The sequence below is a fragment of the Gastrolobium bilobum genome, unplaced genomic scaffold, assembly GCF_033153095.1.
Source record: "Gastrolobium bilobum isolate Gb01-03AN ecotype WA unplaced genomic scaffold, APGP_CSIRO_Gbil_v1 utg125373, whole genome shotgun sequence".
NCBI classification, from domain to species: Eukaryota; Viridiplantae; Streptophyta; class Magnoliopsida; order Fabales; family Fabaceae; genus Gastrolobium; species Gastrolobium bilobum.
In genome coordinates, this window is record NW_026895543.1 from 1 (window position 1) to 16,520 (window position 16,520).

Consider the following 16,520-nt stretch of genomic DNA (forward strand, 5'->3'; position numbering starts at 1 on the left):
CCAAGTACACTCCTCAGGAGTCCTTCCGGTCCACTGCACCTTGACCATCGGAATGATCTTGCTCCTCAGCTGCTTCTCGCCACGATCGAGAATCTTTAGTGGTCCTACGGGAGTCTTTAAGTTCTCCCGAACTTCCACATCATCCGGTTGCACCACGTGCGAAGGGTCTGCTATGTATCTCCAAAGCTGAGTCACGTGAAACACGTCGTGGATGTTGGCCAGGTTCGGAGGCAAGGCAAGCCGGTAGGCAACAGGTCCTACTCTACCAAGAATCTGGTATGGCCCAATAAAGCGCGGGCTCAGCTTCCTCACTCCGAGTGCCCGTCCAACACCGGTGACAGGTGAAAGTCTCACAAACACGTGCTCACCCTCACTGAACTCCAGTGGTCGATGCTTGACATCGTAGTAGCTCTTCTGACGATTCTGCGCTTGCTTCAGCTTTTCCCTGATCATCTGGATCTGCAGGGTGGTATCTTGGACAAAATCCAAGCCAAACAACTCACGATCCCCAACCTCCGACCAGCAGGTAGGTGTATGACACCTCCTACCGTAGAGCGCCTCGTAGGGTGCCATGCCCAGGCTAGCATGAAAACTGTTGTTATACGAAAACTCTACCAATGGAAGGTACCTATCCCATGCCGAGCCCTGCTCCAACGTGCAAGCCCGCAACATGTCCTCCAAGGTCTGGATAGTCCGCTCAGTCTGAGGGTGATAGGCGGTACTCAATCTCAACTGCGTACCAAAAGCTCCCTGCAGCGCCTCCCAGAACTGAGATGTGAACTTCGGGTCCCTATCACTGATGATACTCACGGGCACCCCGTGAAGCCTCACATTCTCGCGAACATACAGTCTGGCCAACTGCTCTGTAGTGAAGCTCACCTTCACTAGAAGAAAATTGGCAGACTTCGTCAATCTGTCCACAATGACCCATATCGAGTCACAGCCAACCTGAGTCTTCGGCAAACCCACAACGAAGTCTATGGAAATGCTCTCCCATTTCCACTCCGGAATCTCAAGAGGTTGAAGTTTACTAGACGGCTTCTGGTGTTCAATCTTCACCTTCTGGAAAACCAAACACTTGGACACAAAGATAGCAACATCTTTCTTCATGCCCGGCCACCAGAAGTTCTTCTTCAAGTCTTGATACATCTTAGTAGCACCAGGGTGGATAGAAAACTGACCCTTATGGCCTTCTGCCATAATCTCTTCTGTCAACGGACCTCGAGGAACCACAATCCTCCGCTGGAACAACAGCAATCCATCATCATTCCAAGACACACCGTCTTGGTTCTTCACATAATCTAGACACTCTCTCTGAACTTGTGCCTCTTTAATCTTTTCTAACAGCTCGTTGACGACATCTGATGCTTCCAACCCGAGAAGTACGCTCGCACACGGAGCGGTCACTGCCAAGTGGCGGAACTTCTCAACCACATCGAAGTTACCAAGTAGCAAACTGGTTGAACTACTGGATTTCCGACTCCAAGCATCGGCTACCACATTGGCCTTGCCAGGATGATACCTAAGCTCAAAGTCGTAGTCCTTTATGAACTCCATCCATCTCCTCTGCCTCATGTTCAACTCCTTCTGGTCGAACAGGTACTTCAAACTCTTGTGGTCACTGAACACCACAAACCTCAATCCAAACAGGTAATGCCTCCAAATCTTGAAAGCAAACACAATCGCAGCCAACCCCAAATCATGAGTCGGGTAGTTCTCCTCATGAGGCTTCAACTGCCTCGAAGCAAAAGCAACAGCTCTACCAGACTGCATCAGCACACAGCCCAGCCCCTTTCCAGAAGCATCACAGTAAAGCTCAAACTGGTCCTCAGGATCAGGAAGGATCAACACAGGTGAAGAAGTCAATCTCTCCTTCAACTTCTGGAAGCACGCCTCACACTCGTGAGTCCATACAAATGGAGTCTCCTTTCGGGTAAGGCGAGTCAAAGGGAGAACCATCATGGAAAAACCCTTGATGAACCTCCGATAGTAACCTGCCAAACCTAAGAAGCTCCTCACCTCCGTAGTTGTCTTGGGCCTCTCCCAATCCAACACGGCCTCAATCTTGTTGGGATCCACTGCAACTCCATCTGCTGAAATCACATGCCCCAGAAACTTGACTGATTTGAGCCAAAACTCACACTTGGAAGGTTTAGCATAAAGCTTTTTCTCCTTCAGCACTTGCAGAACTATCCTCAGATGCTCCGCATGCTCATCCTCAGTCTTGGAGTAGATCAGAATATCATCAATGAAGACAATCATAAACTGATCCAGATATGGTTGGAAAATCATGTTCATGTAATCCATGAACACTGCCGGCGCATTTGTGAGTCCAAACGGAATCACCAAATACTCAAAACGACCGTATCTCGAACGAAACGCGGTCTTCGGGACATCCTCCGGCTTCACTCGAATCTGATGGTATCCGGACCGGAGATCAATCTTGGAATACACACAAGCACCCCTGAGCTGATCCAACGGATCATCAATCCGAGGAAGGAGATACTTGTTCTTGATTGTCACCTTGTTCAACTGCCTGTAGTCGGTGCACAATCACATTGTCCCGTCCTTGTTCTTCACAAAGATAACCGGTGCTCCCCAAGGAGACACACTCGGTCTAATGAAATCTTTCGCCGAAAGATCCTCAATATGCTTCTTCAGCTCAGCCAACTCCGGTGGCGACATCCGATAAGGAGCTAAAGAAATTGGCCCCACACCGGGCAACAAGTCAATGGAGAACTCTATCTCCCGCTGTGGCGGAAACTCAGGAATCTCCTCAGGAAACACCTCAAGGAACTCCCCCACCACAGGAATGCCAGTGATATCCTCTTGTGTCCCACTCACCAAACCACCCAACATGACATAACCCAATGCCCCTGCTCGCAGCGCTCTCCTGGCCTGCAGCAGTGAAATGTATGGCGAGAAACTAGCTGTGGAATCACACGGAGACATCACCACTCGCTTTGCACAACAATCAATCAAAGCACAATTTCTAGACAACCAATCCCTGCCCAGAATAATCTCAAGGTTGGCCATCGGCAATCCTATCAGATCTACCGAGAACTCATGGCCATCCCACTGAAACGCTACATCGCGATGTACAGTGGTAGAATCACAAATCTCTCCGTGGCGGTAGTCACCCGCTACGGTGGAGAAAGCACAGCACTGGGCAACTCAAGCCCCAAAGCAATCGGGGTAGCAACAAACGAATGAGTAGCCCCGAAATCAAAGATAGCATCCACAAAAGAATCACCAATAGACACAGTACCTCTGACAAGGTTCGGAGCGCGGTCCGACTGTTTCCTATCTAGTGTATACACTCTCCCAACAGAAGGTGGCACTGCAGGTGCCGAAGAAGATGCCATCAGAACCATCTGCAAAGGAACTGCCTGAACAACTGCAGCTCTCGCCGTCGATGACGGACAATCTTTAAGAAGTGGCCCTCCTTGCCACACTTGAAGCACAGCAACTGCCCCGTAGCACAGCGTCCCACATGCTCCTTCCCACATCCTGAACATCTCGGAGTGGTAGGAGGCCTAGTAGAACTCCCCTGATGTGAAACAGCTCTCTTGAACTGACCAGGCGCCTGCCTAGTCGCTAACTGCTTTCCCTTGCCCTTATCAGCAAACCTCATGTCCTTCCAAGAAGTAGGAGCAGGAGTGGAACCACCTGTTCCCTTGCTCTCCTCAACCTTGGCCCTCTTGGCCTTGCTTGCCACACAAACATCCTCGATGTCCTTACACTGCTGAACCAGTGTACCAAAGTCTCTCGAAGCAGCACCAGCAAGATGCTCAGCAATCACCTCACTGAGTCCCCTGCGGAACTTAGCTGCCAGAAATAACGGAGTAGGAGGAACCATCCGTAAGTGTGCAAACTTCACTAGTTCATTAAACTTAGCCAGGTACTCATCAACAGACATCGAGCCCTGTACCAAACGATCAGACTCTCCCTGCTTCCTCTCCTGCGCATCATAGGGAAAGTATCGGCCCAGAAAGCACTCCTCAAAGAATGGCCACATCATGACACGACCCTGCCTCTCAAAAGCACGTGAGGTGTGCGTCCACCACTCATGGGCATCGCCCTCCAGCATGTAGGTCGAGAACATCAGCTTCTGTGGGTCTGTACACTGCATAACCCGAAAGATCTTGTCCAGCGACTCTAGCCATCTCGTAGCAGCAATAGGATCCAGAGACCCCTCAAACACAGGTGGCTTATGCTTCCTGAAAGCATTCAGCCGGCGATCGATCACATCACGATCCTCAGCAATCCCCACAAGGGGCTCCCCCGTCTCAGCGGCATGAGTAGCACTGCCGATGTGACTATGGTTCTCCTCCTGAACACTAGGTGGAGGCGGTGGCGGTGGTGGCGGTGGTGGTAGAGCATGGCCTACAGCAGGACCAACCCTCATCTCCTCCAACATGACTCTCATCATCGTCATGTTCGCCATCCTGTTCGCCTCGAGGACTTCCTCAGTGGTCCTCCGGTTCGCTTCACGAACCTCAGCTGCGGCTATCCTGTTCGCCTCGCGAACAGCTTCCATCATTGCCGCGTTGGCCAATCTAGTGGCCTCCTAATCGGCTAACCTAGCCGCCTGCATCTCAGCCAATGCAGTCAGGATAGGATCGGATTGATCCTCAGAAGTCTCTCGTGTTCTCCTGGACCTTACCATGACTCTGCACAAGTTACACAAATTATGAGTTGATCAGGCCCACGCAATATGATCACATATACATCATCATAATAAAATTTGACGGAGTAAACACAAAGACAGCCACAACCAAACAACCTAGCAATTGCAATACATACAGGCTTTTCCCTCGAACCATTGCTCTGATACCATAAATGTAACACCCCGTATATATCCGGTAATGTTATCATAATATCGTATTAAGCTGCGCTTAATTAAAAATGCAGAATTACTTTTTCTTTTCAATTATGATGCCATTAACATTACCAACTTACTTAATAATCAATTAATAAAACACCGCCTGTATGTAATTGCAATAAAACAGCTAACTGAAATACCTCATAACATAGATAATAAAAGTGTGGCTCTAGTCACGGAACTACAACAACGTAGACCGGACCATCTAACAGTTTATACAACTCCAAACTAAAAGTACTAACAGAAAGTGTCATGGACAATCCCCATGCTCACTCAGATAAGGCAACATGCCCAACATCAGTCTCAACAACAACATATCATAAATAGCGGAAAACATAAACAGCATCCAAATCCAGTCATGCTAACATATAAGCAGAAACAACATAATCAGCTAAGCTCCGGCCTCCTGTCGCCTGAGGCATCAGTACCCATACTACCTGATCCTGAAATAAGCATTCCCCAAACGTGGGGTAAGATCTCTAATCTAGAAATCTCAGTAAGTCAGTGAGTCCTCAAGGATCTTCCACCCCAAGCTCACTTACATGTGCAATATAAGTTCAAAAGCAGTTTATCATTTATCATTTCAAAACAATGCAATGCAGCAGATAATCATGTCATGTGTGTATATACTAATCTACTGGCCAGAGACAGTGCAGGTATACGTCTATCACCTACACACCGTGCAAGTACCACTTGCATTCACCCCGGTACACCATCTTGTATGACGCTACATACTCAGGCTTCTCGTCAAGATGAAACAACACATGCATATTAAAAGCCATTACATGTAAAGTTCAATCAACATATCAAATATCCAAAAGCATGTACACAACATGCATAAACCATACCCCCATGGGACATGGTGGAATCACAACATGGCTAAACCGAGGACACGAAAGCTTACCTTGCAAGCTAACTCCAAAAGCCAAGAGTCCACAGCTCAAAGTCCAAACACCGCAGATTCACAATCTGTTATGGACCAATACTATATCAATAATAATGCAACACAAGCATATAACTTAAAGGCAACGCCTTTCCTTACGTTTTACGTCTTAAGGCTCCACACCAAGCCGTAAGTCCTTAATCACTTAATTCTGACTTAGTTCATTAATTACAGAAGTTCAACTTCATCACTCTAGGGTCCACAAACCCCCCAATAGCCTACTGTACACACAGCACAACTACTATTCCACGAAATCCCAGAATATCCGGATATTCCTCGGGACCATATCCGGATATGCAATATCCGGATATCTCACTGGATATATCCGGATATACAATATCCGGATATCCAGAATCCCATATCCGGATATCACATATCCGGATATTTCTCGGGTAGATATCCGGATATTTCACGACAGAATGCAGAAAATACATTTCGTGAAGATATCCTTCCAAGGTTGGGTTTTTAACGATTTAAAGCACCTAAACATGCATTTCTAGGTGTGTTCAACATTACCCCACAACAAGTTACCATCTTTAAGTTTTAACATGCATCAAGCTTTCATTTTTAAGTTCAAAGACTCAAGACCAAAGGTGACAAGGCTTACCAAAGCTCAAAACAGAGGTTGGAGGTGCTCTTGGAGCTCACAATCAACTCCCAAGGTGCTGACTTCAAGGGTGTACGAAAATACCACCCAAGCAAGGATCTTTCTTCACAAATGAAGCTCCTTGAAGCCTCACAAGCCAAGCACAACACTCCTCAACAAGAATGCCACCAAACCAGAAAACACCTCAGCTCCCACAGCCACCACAACTCAGAAAAGGTGCTCCTTTCACACTCACAATGACCACTCACACAAGGCTCAAGTGTTTGGAGGTGAAGAAACCAAGCAAAATTTACACTTGATCTCCAAAATGGTGAAGAAAGCTCAATGGAACAGTAGCAACTGACCAGCCACTCCAGCATTCACGTAGCAACAGAAAACCTAGGGCTTTGTGCCCTTAACAAGGGTATTTATAGCCACTTACCCAATTAACACACAGTATTAACTTTAATTGCTACGCTTAGCATCTTAATCCCAAACTTTGGATTATGAAACTACATAATTTTATAAGATTTATCATATTTTTCTTATATTTTTCTGAGCAACTTTCCGGTACGCACTTTTCCAAGTCAGTACCGGTTTCTAGCACCAGTTCTCATTATCTGGACTTGAAACTCGTTTTACAAGTCCTACATATCATTCTAGTAATTATCATGCACTTACATTAATTTTCCGGGATACTTTTTTGGTACACAGTTATACCGACTAGCAGAACCGGTATCTGCACTTTTCTTTCGAAAAACGACTTTCAACATTCTTAATCACTTATTACGATTATTAAGCCTCATAAATAATTATTAGGGTCAATTATGGAATCATTTCCTATTTTCTCGTAATTTATTAATTAAATACCTTAATTAACGGTGCAGGTTCTTACAGTGACAGACGAGACAAGTCCAGAGGTCAGTCAAAGTCGAAATATGAGTTGAAGTTATTTTACTGTGGAAAGACAGGCCATAAGAAGCCAGACTGCTGGACCCTACAAAATGATGAGAGGCACGACTCTATGAAGCCGGATCAGATTATTCCCAAGAAGAGGGAAGACAAGAGCACCACTGCGGTGGCTACAAATCCTGATGCCGATATATTCCTCCTAGGTGAGGATAATTATTTGAATGATGCATATGATGACTGCATCTGGATTGTTGACTCCGGTGCCTCCTTCCACGTTACTCCACACAAAGGTTTTTTTCTCCTCTTATCGAGGTAGTGACTTTGGAGTCGTGAAGATGGGAAATCAAGTGACCAGCAAGATTGTTGGTGTCAGTGATGTAACTCTGACCACAGATGTCGGATGCCGACTTGTGTTGAAAGATGTGAGGCATATTCCTGACATGCGTTTGAACCTAATCTCGGTAGGCAAACTTGATGATGCCGGGTTAGTGAACTACTTCGGTAGTGTTAGATGGAAGCTGGCCAAGGGAAACTTGGTCGTGGCCCGAGGTAAGAAGGAAGGCTCCTTGTACGTGATGCAAGGAAAGATAAATGGCGGAGAAGCCAATTCTGTTCAAGATGAACCTAGCTTGGAGCTATGGCACAAGCGCCTCGGCCACATGAGCGAGAAAGGGCTACAGATCCTGAACAAGAAAGGATTACTGACCGGGTTGAAAGGCCAACCGTTGGAGAGTTGCACGCATTGCCTAGCTGGAAAGCAGCACCGAGTTTCTTTTGTGTGACCGGATCAACCAAGACGACGCAGGTATATTCTTGACCTCGTCCATACTGATGTCTACTCCATGTCGGAAAGATCCCTTGGAGGAGCTCAGTACTTTGTTTCATTTATTGATGACCATTCCCGCAAAGTGTGGGTATATTTGTTGAAGTCTAAAGACCAGTTACTCCAATCCTTTAAAGAATTCCATGCAATGGTTGAAAGGGAGACTGGCAAGAAATTGAAGGTGGTCCGATCTGACAATGGTGGTGAGTATTGCGGCCCATTTGATGCATACTGCAGAGCGGCCGGGATTCGACTTGAGAAGACGCCCCCCAAGACTCCACAGTTGAATGGACTTGCTGAGAGGATGAACAGAACTATTGAAGAGAAGGTCCGAAACATGCTATCCAATGCTGGATTGCCGAAATCATTCTAGGGATAAGCCGTCAAAACTGCTGTTGATTTAATCAACCTCTCACCATCACGGCCACTTGAAGGAGAAATTCCAGAAGAAATCTGGACAGGTCGGAAAACGGCCTATAATCAACTGAAAGTGTTTGGATGTCGAGCTTTCGTGCATATCCCTAAAGATGAAAGGGCCAAACTTGATGCAAAGACTAAACAATGCATTTATCTTGGTTCGCCGAGATGTGAGTTCGGGTTCCGACTTTGGGATCCAATCAATAAGAAGATAGTGAGAAGCCGAGATGTGATCTTTCATGAGCATGAGAACCAATTTTGTCACAACATGAAGAACCCGTCCCTCCTGTTCGAGCTGAAGCAGGGGAAGAAAATGAAGAAAATGATGATTAGCAACAAGCCGAAGATGACCAAGACACTGAAGTCCGAGTTGATGATGAGATCCGTGATAAGAATGATGAACCGGGTTCTCAAGCTGAAGAACAGCCGAGATATCCAACTCGAGAAAGAAGACCCTCTACAAGGTACCCATCTGATGAATACACCGTTGTTGCTGAAGACGGTGAGCCTCAGAGTTATGACGAGGCTGTGACAAGCTCAGAGAAAGAAGAATGGGAAAAGGCAATGCAAGACGAGATGAAGTCTCTGCACGAGAATCAGACTTATCAGCTGACTGAGTTGCCTAAAGGAAGACGAGTTTTGAAAAATAAATAGGTCTACGAGATTAAGAATGAAGAGAAAGGGCAAAAGCCAAGATACAAAGCCCGGATTGTGGTGAAAGGCTGCAATCAGAAGAAAGGAGTAGATTTTGAGGAGATTTTTTCTCCTGTGGTGAAAATGACCTCGGACCGAACTGTGTTAGCCATGGCGGCTTCAATGGACCTCGAGGTAGAACAAATGGACGTGAAGACGGCATTTCTTCACGGTGATTTAGAAGAAGAAATATATATGGAGCAACCTGAAGGGTTCCGAGCTCCAGACCAAGAAGACTTGGTATGTCGGTTGAAGAAGAGCCTCTATGTCTTGAAGCAAGCACCTCGGCAGTGGTACAAGAAGTTTGAATCATTCATGTCTGATCATAAGTTTGAGAAGACTGAAGCCGACCACTGCGTATTTGTGAAGAGGTATGAGGTCAGAGATTTTCTGATTTTGTTGTTATATGTTGACGACATGCTTATTGTAGGGAAAGACAAATCGAGGATAGCCGTCATGAAAAAGGCGTTGAGCTCATCCTTCGTAATGAAGGACCTCGGCCCTGCAAAGCAGATTCTCGGAATCAAGATCATCTGAGATAGACAGAAGAAGCTACTGTGGCTGAGTCAAGAGAAATATATTGAGAAGAGTCTGAAGAGATTCAGCATGGACAAAGCCAAAACAATGAGCACCCCCTTGCCGGACACATAAAGTTGAACCAGAAGCAATGTCCGAGATCTGATGAAGACAAAGATGAGATGATGAAGGTCCCGTACCAATCCGCCGTCGGAAGCTTGATGTATGCAATGGTTTGCACTAGACCCGACTTGGCGTATGCTGTTGGAATGGTAAACCGGTATTTGTCAAACCCCGGCAAAGAGCACTGGGAAGCAGTGAAATGGATCTTCAAGTACCTCCGAGGTACGACAAACTTATGTCTCCGATTTGGAGAAGGCAAAGCCGAGTTGCAAGGCTACTCGGATTCTGATTTAGGGGGAGATTTCGACTCGAGGAAGTCGACTACATGATACATGATAAGATTTGCCGGAGGAGCTGTCTCTTGGCAATCAAGACTTCAGAAATGTGTTGCACTATCTACAACTGAGGCTGAGTACATTGCCGCTACTGAGGCAAGCAAAGAGATGCTGTGGATGAAGAAGTTCCTCATGGAACTCGGCCATGATCAAGACAAGTACGAGCTGGGTTGTGACAATCAAAGCGCAATCCATCTTGCGAAGAATTCAACCTATCACTCTCGCACTAAGGATATTGATGTGAGGTATCACTGGATTCGGGATGTGGTGGAAGGTGGTGAGCTCGAACTCGTCAAGGTGCACACTACCAAAATTGGTCCGACATGATGACAAAGCCGGTTCCAGCAAGAAAATTTGAAGACTGCTGTGAAGGAGCCGGGTTGATGCTGAAGCCGACGCATTGAAGTCGGAGGGAGAGATTTGTTGGGCTTCCTCCTTCAATGCTAAGCCCAAGCCCATTTGAGGGGTTTCCTAAAAACCCTAACCCTAATTTCCACCTCCTCTATATATACTCATTAGTTTAGTTATGGGTGGAGGCTAGGTCAGATTTGAGAGAACAAATTTGAGAGGAAAATTATTTGACTGTTTGAGTAAAGCTTTATACCTTTGCATTTGAGAGATCTCTAGAGAGAGTTTGAGTGAAACATCTCTAGGGTAGTTTGATTATCACCATTGTTGGAGAGGTTAAGTTAACCACCACGTTGGTGTATTTGATTCTTTGTAACCATTATTTTCATAGTGAATTTTTGATCTGAACTAGGTCCCGTGGGTTTTTACTTCTTCATTGAAGAAGGTTTTCTCACGTTAAATCTGGTTGTGTTCTTCTTCTTTCTCTCCTGTTTTCGTTTTGATTTTCCGCTGCGCTACCCGACCTGGTGAAGTTCAGGCCGAGGTATTGCCGAGATCCGAGATCAGGATCTTGTTGATTGACTTCCGCACAAAAGGCCCCTGAGCCGATCTGAGGGAACTGAGTTTTCCCAACAATATCTGCTATGTATACGTTTAAATTACAGTGCTAGTTCGTAATACGTATTAGGATTGATCGTATATTAGAGACTTAGAACATTAGGATAGTCACTTAGAAACTTTGTGTCATGCTATGAATGTTGTAATGATATAGTAAATTTTTTGTTACGTAGTTATTATTATTAATATTTAATTATGCATTGGGGTTTAGCGTATTAATTAGTGATTTAGAAAATAGTGATAGTGACTTCGTAAATTTTGTATGCTAATGTGGGAGTGTATTGATAATTTTGTAGTCAGTTAGGTGTGATGATTAGTACATATTTATGAAGTTATTAGTGACCTAGGGTTAAGTATTCTGTAAGTATGATATTATTTTTGTACAATGTTTTATTATTATTTCTAATTGCAAATAAATGACTGTACTACGTTTTAACATTATTTCATTGATTTCGATTATAGTTAAATAAATGACTGTATGCTTAATTTTTGTGATAATAAATTATAGCATTGCTTAATTAATTTGTAAATAAAATGGGGCATATTACATGTGATTAATTTCAATGTTGTTTTATATGATATAGTTTTGGGTAATGACTGATTCATCATCTTCTTCGGGTTCTGCTTCGGATGTAGAGCCTACCGATCTCAGCATGTACATCATACCTGGGCCTTACAGATGGGACGTCCTTCGTAAGATCACCAATGGTTGCGTTGCGTTGGATACATGTCAGCATTTTTTCACCTTCAAACATAACACCTTGTCGACCTTCTACCTTCCTACCATTGTAATATAACACAACACGAATAGACTCAGGACATGAACTCATTCTTAAATAGAATAAGAAATAAAATTCAAATACTAAATTAAAGATAAGTATGTATGATGTTAGGAATTTTCGTAGAGAAAAGATATGAAGAGTGAGAGAAAATGTGTGAAGAGTGAATAGAGGGTGAGGGATTATATAGGATGCACAATGTGACGGCACTTTTGGGTGTCACATGTGACGCCCCATTGGGGCGTCTCACCCTATGGGACGTCACATGTGATGCCCAAAAGTGACGTCACATTGTGCAGTAAATTTGTATTTTTTTACAAAACTGTCATAAATGCGTAATTATTTAATTAAAATGCAATAAATAAATTTTTTGCCGTAATGCTTTCTCCTTTAATACTCTATTCTTTTGTGAACTACTTGACTGGCAACGAGAAGGATATCACATAGGGTCTTACAAGAATGGGGTGTCTGATTTCGGAAATTCCTTCCATAATACCTAAGTCAGTATTCTCTTTTATTAAATAGATTTTTTTTTTCATTTTAATTTTAATTTTATATTTTTCATTAAGTCCTAAAAAAATTTCCCGCTTAATATGGAAAAGGTTTTCTCCTAATTCTCAACAAGGCTATTGAGTCTTTGCCCCAGGCTCTAGTTTTTTAGTTCTCAAGGAGGATAGTAATTAATTGCATAGGATGATCATCTATGATCAACAATGCAACAATTTCAGAGAGATCCTAAACACTATAATAAAAGGGAATTTTTTTTTTATGTTGTAGGTGAGCTCTCTTTTCATGTTAGTGAGAGTTCGTTTTGTGTGCAATAATTTTTTTTGTTTTCTTTATTTTTTATGTGTGGGCCCCACCATGAATTTGAGTGTGTAGAAAAATTTTCTCCTCTCCAATAACATTAACATGAGAAAAACATTGCCCATAATAAAACCATAAAATTAGAGTCCCGAGAAGATAATTTCAAGAGCTTGGTTAATTCCCTCCGTAGTAAAAAGGTCATGTCAATGGCACAGTTTTAAAAAGTGAATAAATCTTTGATGTTACTGCAGTAAAGATTCAATACATTTTATCAATAGAAATATTATATATCAGCTAAATTTTTTTTTTTTGCCAAATTTTTTTCTCTCCTATAATATGTAATGCTCTTTTTGATAGGATGCACTGAATCTTGGTGCAACAATAACAACAAAAATTTATTCCTATAAAGTCGATGGGACACTTGTGTATTGGTGGCTCCTGCCATCATTTTTCTGCCGTCATTTTCATTGGTTGTATGATCATCGTTCAGAGTGCTTTATTGAATGCTGGGATCATCTTCACTGTTCTTTCTTTCATGATCCATGTTAAGATCTCGTTTGATCGTCTCTGGGATCTCAAATGTCATGATAATATTTATTAAAATTTTTTTTTTTCAAATTTCAAAAGTTTCTTTTCACCCTTAGAAATAAAAACTTAAAAAATCGAGATAATTGTATAAAACAAATATAAATAATAATAAGTAAATAAAAATACAACTGAGATGTTAAGTCAAAGCAAGGCTAGAGAGGAAAGTAATCAAAAGTTTTACAAGGCTACGAATAGTAATAAAGGTGGCTAGTTCTGTTATTTACACCACTCATTCTTTTGTGCCAAAACATAATTTTAAAACAAATTAGCCAAAAGATAATAATAATAAAATACATTATAATATCAGTATCTATCAGAGAGTTTGCTTTGACGAAGGAATGAAGGTACTTGGTCTTTTCTTCATCTGACTGAGACGCATCTTGTATGCCTCCGGTGAAGGCCGAGCAGGATTGTGTGTCATGCTTCATTTGTATAAATTGCAGTGTGTTGTTTACTGTCGTTCGAGTCCCACATCGAGTATATTATAAAACTCAATAGGGTTTATATACGAGAAAGTAATGTCTCTGCTTGTCCCTTCGGGGACATCCGATAAAATTGGAACGATACAGAGAAGATTAGCATGGCCCCTGCGCAAGGATGACACGCACAAATCGAGAAATGGTCCAAATTTTTTTTTTCCGCATTTCCTTCTCGGGTTTCTCTGTTTAATCTGGTTTCCTTGCCTACCTTATTTGATACTGGGTGGTATATTTCAACGAGTATGGCTTCTCTCTTTAGTTTGTTTAAGAAGTTCTCTTCCTTATTCTGAATAAAATGAAAAATGTCTATGGTACGCGAAATGTTAGCATCAAGGTTTTTTACATTTGATGGTCAGTGTTTTGTTTTTTATTTTTTGGTTGGTGAGTGAGATATTGTAGTTAGTTCTTATGTTTATTGTCTTTGTAATTACTCTATTCAATTGTTGAGCAGTTGTTCTTGTTCTTCAGGTTGACGAGATGACTGTCTACTTTTACATGACCTGTTCGGCATAAATTAGATGAGAAGACATTTGTTCCATTGCACTGATTTATTGACCCCGATTCTGTAAGAATATGAAGTTTGGGAAATCTTATTTGATTCAAGAATTCCTGGTCATCGATTTTGTCCTAACTGTCTGAGATATGGCTGGCAATTTCTTATGCAATTTTATCACATCCAACTGCTTCAGAATGCTTTGCTGCTTATGCAAAGTCATATCTCATGCCTCTTGATTATGTATTGGATCTAGGCTATGTATCTTATGTTACTGCATTACAAGATTTCTCACATGCAAATAAAATTTTTATTAGTGATGAAAGAGGGAAACTAGTATAGGATGAGAAAAGTTAGCCTTTTAAAGAGAGAACTGAAATTTCTCTTTATATTTTGCGGGTAGAGATCATTAAGCAAGTGTATTTTCACTCCTTGTGCTGTGTGTTCGTTGTATGTATTGATGTTGAATAGAAATTTTGCTTGGTCAAATGCCCTTTTATAATTTTTTTACTTTTTTAATATTATCTTTCATTCAATAAGGGATAATTTCGTTCACATTAATAGAGATATTCTGAAAGTGTCCAATGTATCAGATCCCCCTTTCTCTCTACGCTGTGTTTACTTGAGTGAAAGATTTTATTCATGGAAATGATTCTTTGATAAATATGCTTCTTAATGATGTTTAGATGAAGTGAGGTTTACAACATGAGGGACTCAACATACTTAAGCCATGCTTTTGTAATTTTTCTATCCAAGCATGCATTTATCGTCGAATATTTTTCTGGGGTTTCTATAATAGAATATTAATCGTAGTACGTATGGCTGATTGAAGCATTTGTTAGTTGAACAAATACCACTTTTTAAGTTAAAGCTTTTGGATCACCTTTCAGTACTCAGTATATATAATATGGGCATATACATTTGGGTGCTGATTTGGTTACTTCTATTTGACTCAGGCAATCAAGATAAGAGAGGGGTACATTCAGGGTGTGGTATGACATATTAATTCAAGCAGGACGAGTGTTAGACTTGCACCTTCCCAGATAGAAGGAATCAAAGAAATCAAAAAGGTTTTGCCTTTGCAGAATATGAAACTAACTAGATTGCAAACCATGCTGTCTGGTGTCCAACAGAACACTTTTGCGGTGCATTCTTGACGTCTATGCTTTCCACTTTTTGAGACATGAATGTTTTTCAATCTTTATTTGCTATTGATGATTGGAAGTTCATAAGCTCTATTATGCAAACATTATATAGCATTGGCTACATAGCTGTATGTACTTTTCTTTTAACGTTTTGGATGCGTAAGTGTCCCAGCTCGGCCAGTCTAGAAGGTAGGAGAGCATGTAATTGGTTATAAAATCCACTGCGAGCCACTCTTCAAAGCATACCTTTCTCGGCCTTTTGGCTAAGATCAAGTGTAGTATCTGTTCTTATCAGTTTAATATCTGATACGTGGACCATTGGTCCACATGATATTAAATTTATTTCTTGAGGGGGAGAGTCCGTTACAGTAGCTTGCTGCTGGGCCTCTCAAGCGTCGCCCATGTGTTGCACTATAGCATGGGCCTGGCGCACCCCACTAAACCTGATTCCAATCTTTGTGAACTTAATATTGCTGGTATCTCTACTTTTTGACTAAAAATTTGTTTTATATGCCAATTTAAATGATAAAATTTGTTTATGTTGCTGATAGTCCGTTACCCTTTTTATTGATTAATCACGAAATTAAATTTTTTTGGAGAATATAACTCTAAGTAATTACAGAGCTTCTTACGGGGTGGGCGACTAGTTTAAATCTAGAAATTATGGGAAAATGAGAATGAATCTGATTTAGTCGAGCAAATTTTTGGACCATCAGATTCAAACCTAAATTTCTTCGAGCAAATTCCAGTGGAAAACTTCATTCTAGGCCTCTGATAAGGGATTTTACCGAATATTTGAGACTTTGATATCCTGTACAGTATGAAATATTAAATGTCATGCACTACCTTGTAGACTTCGTTTTTGTTCTTCACTATAATTAAGGGAATCGTCTTACATAGAACTCACGTCTACACGATGTATTTATTGAACAAGAATTAAACCAATTCCTTAAAAATGGGTCTAGCACAAAGTAGGAAGATTTGGATAATTAAAGGACAAGCACTACGTACCAAATAATGTTGTTTATGC

The 16,520-nt window shown here is 42.1% G+C and overlaps 2 non-coding genes across 2 annotated transcripts; both read left to right on the forward strand.

The window, feature by feature from the left end:
* Positions 1-13,903: 13,903 nt before the first annotated feature.
* On the forward strand, positions 13,904-14,006 carry LOC133315752 (U6 spliceosomal RNA). The gene has a single exon (XR_009752129.1). It is a non-coding gene; the product is annotated as a U6 spliceosomal RNA (small nuclear RNA).
* A 1,726-nt stretch (positions 14,007-15,732) lies between these two features.
* On the forward strand, positions 15,733-15,928 carry LOC133315745 (U2 spliceosomal RNA). Its single transcript, XR_009752128.1, has one exon. It is a non-coding gene; the product is annotated as a U2 spliceosomal RNA (small nuclear RNA).
* Positions 15,929-16,520: the final 592 nt, after the last annotated feature.